The sequence below is a fragment of the Castor canadensis genome, chromosome 7 (genome assembly GCF_047511655.1).
Source record: "Castor canadensis chromosome 7, mCasCan1.hap1v2, whole genome shotgun sequence".
NCBI lineage: Eukaryota > Metazoa > Chordata > Mammalia > Rodentia > Castoridae > Castor > Castor canadensis.
This window is the reverse complement of record NC_133392.1, coordinates 157360800-157367656: the sequence shown is the minus strand read 5'-3', so window position 1 is coordinate 157367656 and position 6857 is coordinate 157360800. Positions and strand designations below refer to the sequence as shown.

At 49.3% G+C, this 6857-nt stretch overlaps 1 pseudogene; it reads left to right on the top strand.

Moving 5' to 3' along the window:
* Positions 1 to 719: 719 nt before the first annotated feature.
* Positions 720 to 5703, top strand: LOC109701174 (NEDD8-conjugating enzyme UBE2F pseudogene; annotated as a pseudogene).
* The last annotated feature ends 1154 nt before the right edge of the window (positions 5704 to 6857 follow it).

Genomic DNA, 6857 nt, shown 5'->3' with positions numbered 1-6857 from the left:
CGCTGGCCAGACATGTGGCATGCACCTGTAATCTTGGCTACTTGGGAGGCAGAGATAGGAGGACTGAAGTCTGAGGCTGGCCTGGGTGAAGTTAGTGCCAGGCCCTTTCTGAAAAACACACTAAAAGCAAAAGGGTCCAGGGCGGGGGGCAGGGGGGTGTGACTCAAGTGGTAGAGTGCTTGGGGGTCCTGAGTTCAATCCCTAGTACCACACACAAAATAATAATAATTAAATTCAACTTTAAAAGAAGCATGTTTGGGAGGTCACTGGACTTTAGAGATCATGTGTGCCATATTTGGACAACATGTTCTGACCAATTTACTGGATGGCCCCAAAGCCACCAGTTCAGAGGGGGGTGGAAAGAGCTAGAACAAGATCTTCTGCTGGGCCCAACCACAGTGCAGCGGCTCCGACCCTCAACACAGAGGCCCAGTCACATCCTGATAAGAGTCACTGGACTGTCGAATGAGTGAGGGAACTTTCGTCTATCTAGGAGGACGACATGACCGCAGAATCAGATGTGCTAGGAATGAGTGAGAGCTGAGTGCCTTTGAGCAGCAGGGAACTGTGACAGCAAAAGGTACTGGTCAGAGTCCCCACCCCATCACCAGGAGCTGATGCAGCTGGGAGAGCAGTGTCTCCTTGCTGCCAGCCAGGCATGGTGTTGGGTGTCCGCCTGCCTTGCCTGTCTTGGGGTAGCCAGAGTAAAGATGGCAGCAATGCTAGCACTGGCAAACAAACTGAAGCGAGATGACAGTCTCAAAGGGTCCTGGATGTCTGAAGCCACTCAGAGGGTTTCTGGGAGAGACAAGTTGCTCAGTAAAGAGGTTGCAAAACCTGAAGCTAATTTACCTTGTGCGTGTAAAGTGCCCTTTCCAGAGCCAAACGAGCTGCAATTCTATCAGCTAACCATAACACCAGACAAGGGTTCCTACTGGGGCCGAAAATTCCAGTTTGAAACCAAAGTTCCTGATGCATACAACATGGTGCTTCCCACGTGAAATACTGGACCAGTACCTGGCACCCCAACACCACAGAGCCAGGGGAAAAACGTTTAAGTTTTCTGGGGGACATTCTACAGGTGGCAGTGGCTGGGCTCCCACCAGAACACTAAAGGATGGGGATGACACTATTTACTGATCTTCTGAATTTTGGTGACCACTGAATATTGAACCTGCAGGACATCATTTGCACGACAAAGAGGACTTGGAATAAAGTGGATGGCTGCATCATACGCCGGATGGTAAGAGGAGACAAAGGCAGGGCCTGTTGATTGTGTGTCCCAGTTGGTCACTAATGTGAGACAGCACGAGTTAGCCCTGGTCCCCATCCTCACGCTCCCTCAGCCCCATGGGATTGTCCCAGGCATGTGACCATCCTCCTGACTGCCCACTGAACATGGCAAACACAGCACAAATACAGCAAGAAAGTGTTTGGGCCTCTAAAAAGTCGTCTGCTTCCCTGACCGGGTCCACTCTCTTGAAACCATGCTGTCTAGATGCCAGTGGAATCCCTCAGAAGTTGTGATGAACTTGACATTGAGGTGAGCGCTTGCTTCCCTTTCCCCCAGCAGATCTGGGGCCTGTGCAAGCAATGTAATGACGTGATCGGTGTAACTTGCAGGTTGGCAATAAGAAACCCACTACAAACTGAAAAAAAAAAAAAAAAAGATGCTGGTCAGGGGACGTGAACATGGAGGTGTGGAGGTGTGGAGGTGTGCAGCTGTGCGGACCTTAGTCCTTTCCTTCTCTGCTTAGTTGTTTGTAGAGTGCATTTGTAGTGGCTAAATTTACCTTTCTATCCACAGTTAAACCACATCGAGATGGAGTTGGAATGGGACTGGAGGAAGGTCAAGTTTCCCTCCAAGCCCTGGACTTGAACCTGGGTACATCTGTGCATGGTTATTGGGTGCTGGGTTGCTGGGAGGCTCACCTTCATTTGCGTGTATGAGTCAGATCTTTCAGACACCATTGTACAGGAAGTGGAACACATGCCTGGTGGGCGACCAGGGCTGGGGGCGATCCTCTCTCATTGCACTTACCTCAAAATCACTCTTCTTTCTTCTCCTATGGGCACAGTATTGCTTGGGAATCCACCCCTTGCTTACTGGGCAGTGTTTTTTGTTTGGTTTTGGTTTAGGTTTTAGTTTTGTGGAGATTGGGGCTCCATAGCTCAGGCTGGCCTCGAACTCAGAATTCTCCTGCCTCAGCTTTCAGGGTGCTGGGATTATAGACATGAACCACCTCACCTGGACTGGACAGTCTTCACACAACAGTCAGTTAAAATGTGTGGTATGGGTTTAGTTCTACTGAATGCTTTCTCCTGAAGCTGGAACCCTCACCAGAGCTGCCCATTTGATGATGGCAGGAGCCAAATCATGGCCAAAGGCGCAGCCAATGAAACTGTGGTGTCGGTCCTGGTAGCCACTGCCTGTGCTCAGTCCCCCCAAGGCTGGCTCTTCACCTTTCACCTGGATTCCAGGAGCTACTGTCCACGTCCTTCCAGAAAGTCCCATTTAGCCCATATCAGCTAGAGGCATCGTCTGCTGGCTGGACACATGGTAGCCAAGACAGCCACCCTGGGAAGAGATGAGGGGAAGGAATGAGGAGGGGGCAGCAGTGCAGGGGACCGTGGGGGGGAGGAGCAAACTGGGGGTCAAAGGATGGCCAGAGAGGGCAGGGGAGGGGGGCTAGGGAAGAGGTGACTGAGGACACCTGAGTGGCCTTAGCCATCACAGGGCATGAGGAGCACAGAAGCAAGGGCAGAATGAGAACGTGCAATCTTTTTTAAATTACAGATTTATTATTCATTTATTTTATTGGCAAATAAAAAAGGTCTATATTTATGGTACACAACACGGTGACTTGAAATACGTGTACTTTGTGGAATGGCTAAATCAGGCCAGTTAACGTATATTCTCTCACATATACGAACACTTAAAATCTCTCTAGAAATTATCAAGTGTACAATATGTTGCTGGGTATGGCGGTGCACACTTGTAATTCCAACACTCCAGAGGCAGAAGGACTAAACCCAAGGTCAGCCGGGGCTACATAGTAAGACCCTGACTCAAAAAACAACGCAAAAACAGAGTACACGATATGTCATTAGCTATAGTCACTTGCTGTATACTAGCTCTCTTGAACTGATTTTCTAATCTGATAGAAATTTATAACCTTTGACCATCATTTCCCCACGCTGCCCCCTCCCCCAGCCCCAGGCAACCACTGTTTTACTCTCTGCTTCTGAGATCAACTTTTTAAAATTCCACATGTGAGTGAAATCATACAGTGTTTATGCAAATACTGTGTCAGGCTTATTTCACTTAGTATAATGTCCTTCTGGTTCACCTACATGGTCACAAAGACAGCATTTCCTCCTTTTTAAAGGCTGGCTAGTATTCCGTTGCATATGCATACCACGTTTTCTTACCCATTCATCCGCTGATAGACATTCGGGTGGGTTCCATCGCTTGGCTGTCATGAGCAATGGTGCAATGACCATGGGAATTGCTGGCATCTCCCTGGCATACTAATTTCCCTTGGATGTGTACCAGTTGTGGTTTGCTAGGTCACATTATGGTTCTATTTTTTGGTTTTTTTTTTTTGAGGAAGTGCCATACTGCTTTCCATACTGGTTATACTAACTTACCTTCCCATCAGATAATACCTTAATTAAGATGCTAACCGGGCTGCTTTTCACCAGACCTGACAGCAGTGGCTTAGACAAGCTGGACGCTTACTTCTCTCTCATGTGAAGCCCGCACATGCAGAAGTGGGCTGGGCTGGTCAGCTTCCCGTCGCTGTGACAAAATGCCTGAGGTAAACAACTCAGAAAAAGGAATGGTGGACTTCAGCTCATGCTTTTGGGCCTGTGGCGAGGTGGAACATCATGGCGGGAGTGTGAGGGAGGCTAAAAAGCAAAAAAGGAAGTGTCCGATGTCCCCATATCCTCTTCAGGGACATGCCCTCCAATAACTGCCCCAGCCATCTCCCAATTGTTTCTGGGGATATAGCCTTTAAAATGTGACCTTTGGGGACATTCCAGATCCAGTATAGCATGAACTGTGTGTGGGGAGGGGGGTGGGGAGACGACTCTGTTCTTCGAGATTGTTCTGCAGCCTGGCTCCTTCTTCCCGCCACTGTGCACCCTCTGGGGTATTAACCTCATGCATGTGGTCAAAGCCACCTCAAGACCTCATGTCCATGATCCAGTCCTCAGAACAGGACAAGAGGCCAAGGGTGAGGAGCTTCTTTGAAAGGCGCTGTCCTGGGAGCTCCCCACACCACCCCCATTCAGACCCACAGGCCGGAGCTCAGGGGCAGGGCCCTGGCTGCTGGTGAACCTCTGACCTTCTGGTCAACAGCACGTGGTCAGCCAGACCCAGGAGGCTTTCTTTCCAGAAGAAAGAAGGGAGTGGGCAGTCACTGCCAGAGACAACCAACCCCCTGCCAAGAGGTAACACCCGGAGAGAGCTAGGGCACCAAGTCCAAGGTCAAAGGAAGCAGCAGAGAGAGGTGTGGAAGCCACAGGAGGAAGAGAGCATGGCAGAGGGCGGGAGGAGGAGGAAAAGAGGAAAACAGGGAAGAAAATGCACGGATGTCTGCAGGGCAGGCGGCCAGCGGTGAAGGAGCCAGTGGGATGCAAAGTCAGAACCCAGATCTCCCGCTACGATGGGCAGGAGGTGGCGTGGAGTTGGAGAGCCAGCAGACATTTTGAAGTCGTCCTCGTCCTTCTTGGGAGGCTGATCAGGGAAGGCTGGTGGGACCCGAACCATGAGAATTCGCCAAAGCGTGGCAGGATGGAGGGTGAGGGTGCAGGTGAAGTTGGTGACCGAGGTGTGTGGTCACCCCCCGCCGTGGTGGCTGGAGACGGCACTTGGGGCGCAAAGCAAGCCAGGGACAGGTGTTGAGAAAGCTCACAGCAGGGTTCTCCAGCCCAAGTCCTCATGGGAAAAGAAACAGATGCTTTTGAAATGACAGCATCATTCTTCTAACAGGTCACACAAAGCACGATGGGAGAAAATGCTTGTGTTTGCAATCACAGGGCCGGGGGTGTTTTGGGGAGAACTGGGCAGAATCACTGCTCCTATAAAGTCACACTTAGTTTTGTTTTTTTTTAATCACCAAGACTTTGTAAATGAGCACATGTGTTTGTTCAAAACAAGCACCATCCCTCAGTGGGAAGTAAGAACAGATACATCTTGTTATGGTCAGAAAGATGTCACAAGACGAGCCAGCTTGCCCGTTTCATGACGCGGAGGAGGAAAAGGCTGGTCCCCTGGTGTGGGGGCGCAGGAAGGATGCAGTCACCAGCCCTGGGTCATCAATAATTAAGTGAGTGTCGTGGCTCAAGGTTTTATGGTCATAATAGTTTTCTGTAAATGAAAATTGCTTCTCATCACTGGGCAATTTAGTTTTATCTGTGTTAATCCAGGAAGGGCTTATTCATATTAACTATGACACGTATGAGTCAGTGAGTGTCACTAGATGCTTAAAGAGACTCTGTTGTCCTTTCAGTTCTAGGATGGACGTTGCCAGCAGTAGGGCACGTTGTCCATCTGTGGAGGAAGCTGACAGGGCCATGGTGGTGGGAGCGAGTGGAGTGGAGACTGTCCCATGGGCTTCTCTGCGCCCAGACTTAATGACGGTCATCAGCGTAGTGAAGGTCAAAGGCAGCCAGCAGACTCAGGTCTTCCCGTGAGCACCTTTACTCATCGCTTTCCACATGGACGCAGGTTCTTGAGGAGTGAGTATGACACCAACCATGACCTTCTCCCCTCAGTTGGGTCCCTAGTTTTTGGCAATTCCCACACGGAGCCCAGGAAAGGAGAAGAAAATCTTTCAGGTGCGTTCTGAAGGTCAAGTGTACTCGTGACACAAATCTGTTTCCCACAGCACGTGGGTTTTCCCTGAAAGGCTAAGAACAACAAAAGACATTGTCCTCTGAAACACGGTAGCTCACAAACCATTCAAGGTTAAAGCTGCTCGAAGAACAAGTCTCCATTCTTGCGGCACATGCATACCCCTGTGAGGTGTCCCTGAGAGTCCCTGTCCCCCTCCTGGTCCCTAGCCTGGCCACTTGCTGGTAACACCACCACCTTGCACTTAGAATGACTTAAAATTTCTGCCTAGTGCCACAAGAGTGTAGGAAATTGGTCTCAGGGAAAAAAAATATAACACCCACCATTTTATCATGGATGAAATGACCAGAGGAAAAACACGGCATTTGTCATTTCATTAAAGGGTGCAATGATCCCCCGGCCAGTCATTTCTTGGGGAGATCAGGCAGGTGGCATTACGTCTCGGAGACACTGGCAAATGTATGTCAGTGGACTCTGACTTCAGCTACTTGCTGGACGCTACTTATTTCACTGGCCACGTGAACTGTCCAGATGACTCAGAAATACCACAGAGATGTGTGTAGATCCTAAACACGAACCTAAAACTTAAAAGTTAGAATAACCATGGACTTAAAGTAAACTTACAGAATTAGCCTATTTTTTTTTAATTGGTGGTACTGAGGTTTGAACTCAGGGCCTTGAGCTTGCCGGGCAGGTGCTCTCCCACATGAGCCATGCCTCCAGCCCTGTATTTTAGATGCATATAAATGAAATGTCAGTCCTCTGCCTGGGTGGGACCTTTTTTGTGGGTCTCTACACAGTGTTGAAAGGATAAAGTCGATTAGAAGGGAGTAAGGGTGCTTATTATAGAAGCAACAGGCTGGCAGTGTGGCTCAAGTGGTAGAGCGCCTGGCAGGCAAGTGCAAAGCCCTGAGTTCAAACTCCAGTACTGCCAAAAAAAAAAAAAAAAAAAAAAAAACAGATACAATGATAGCTTAGCTCATATAACTCAAGA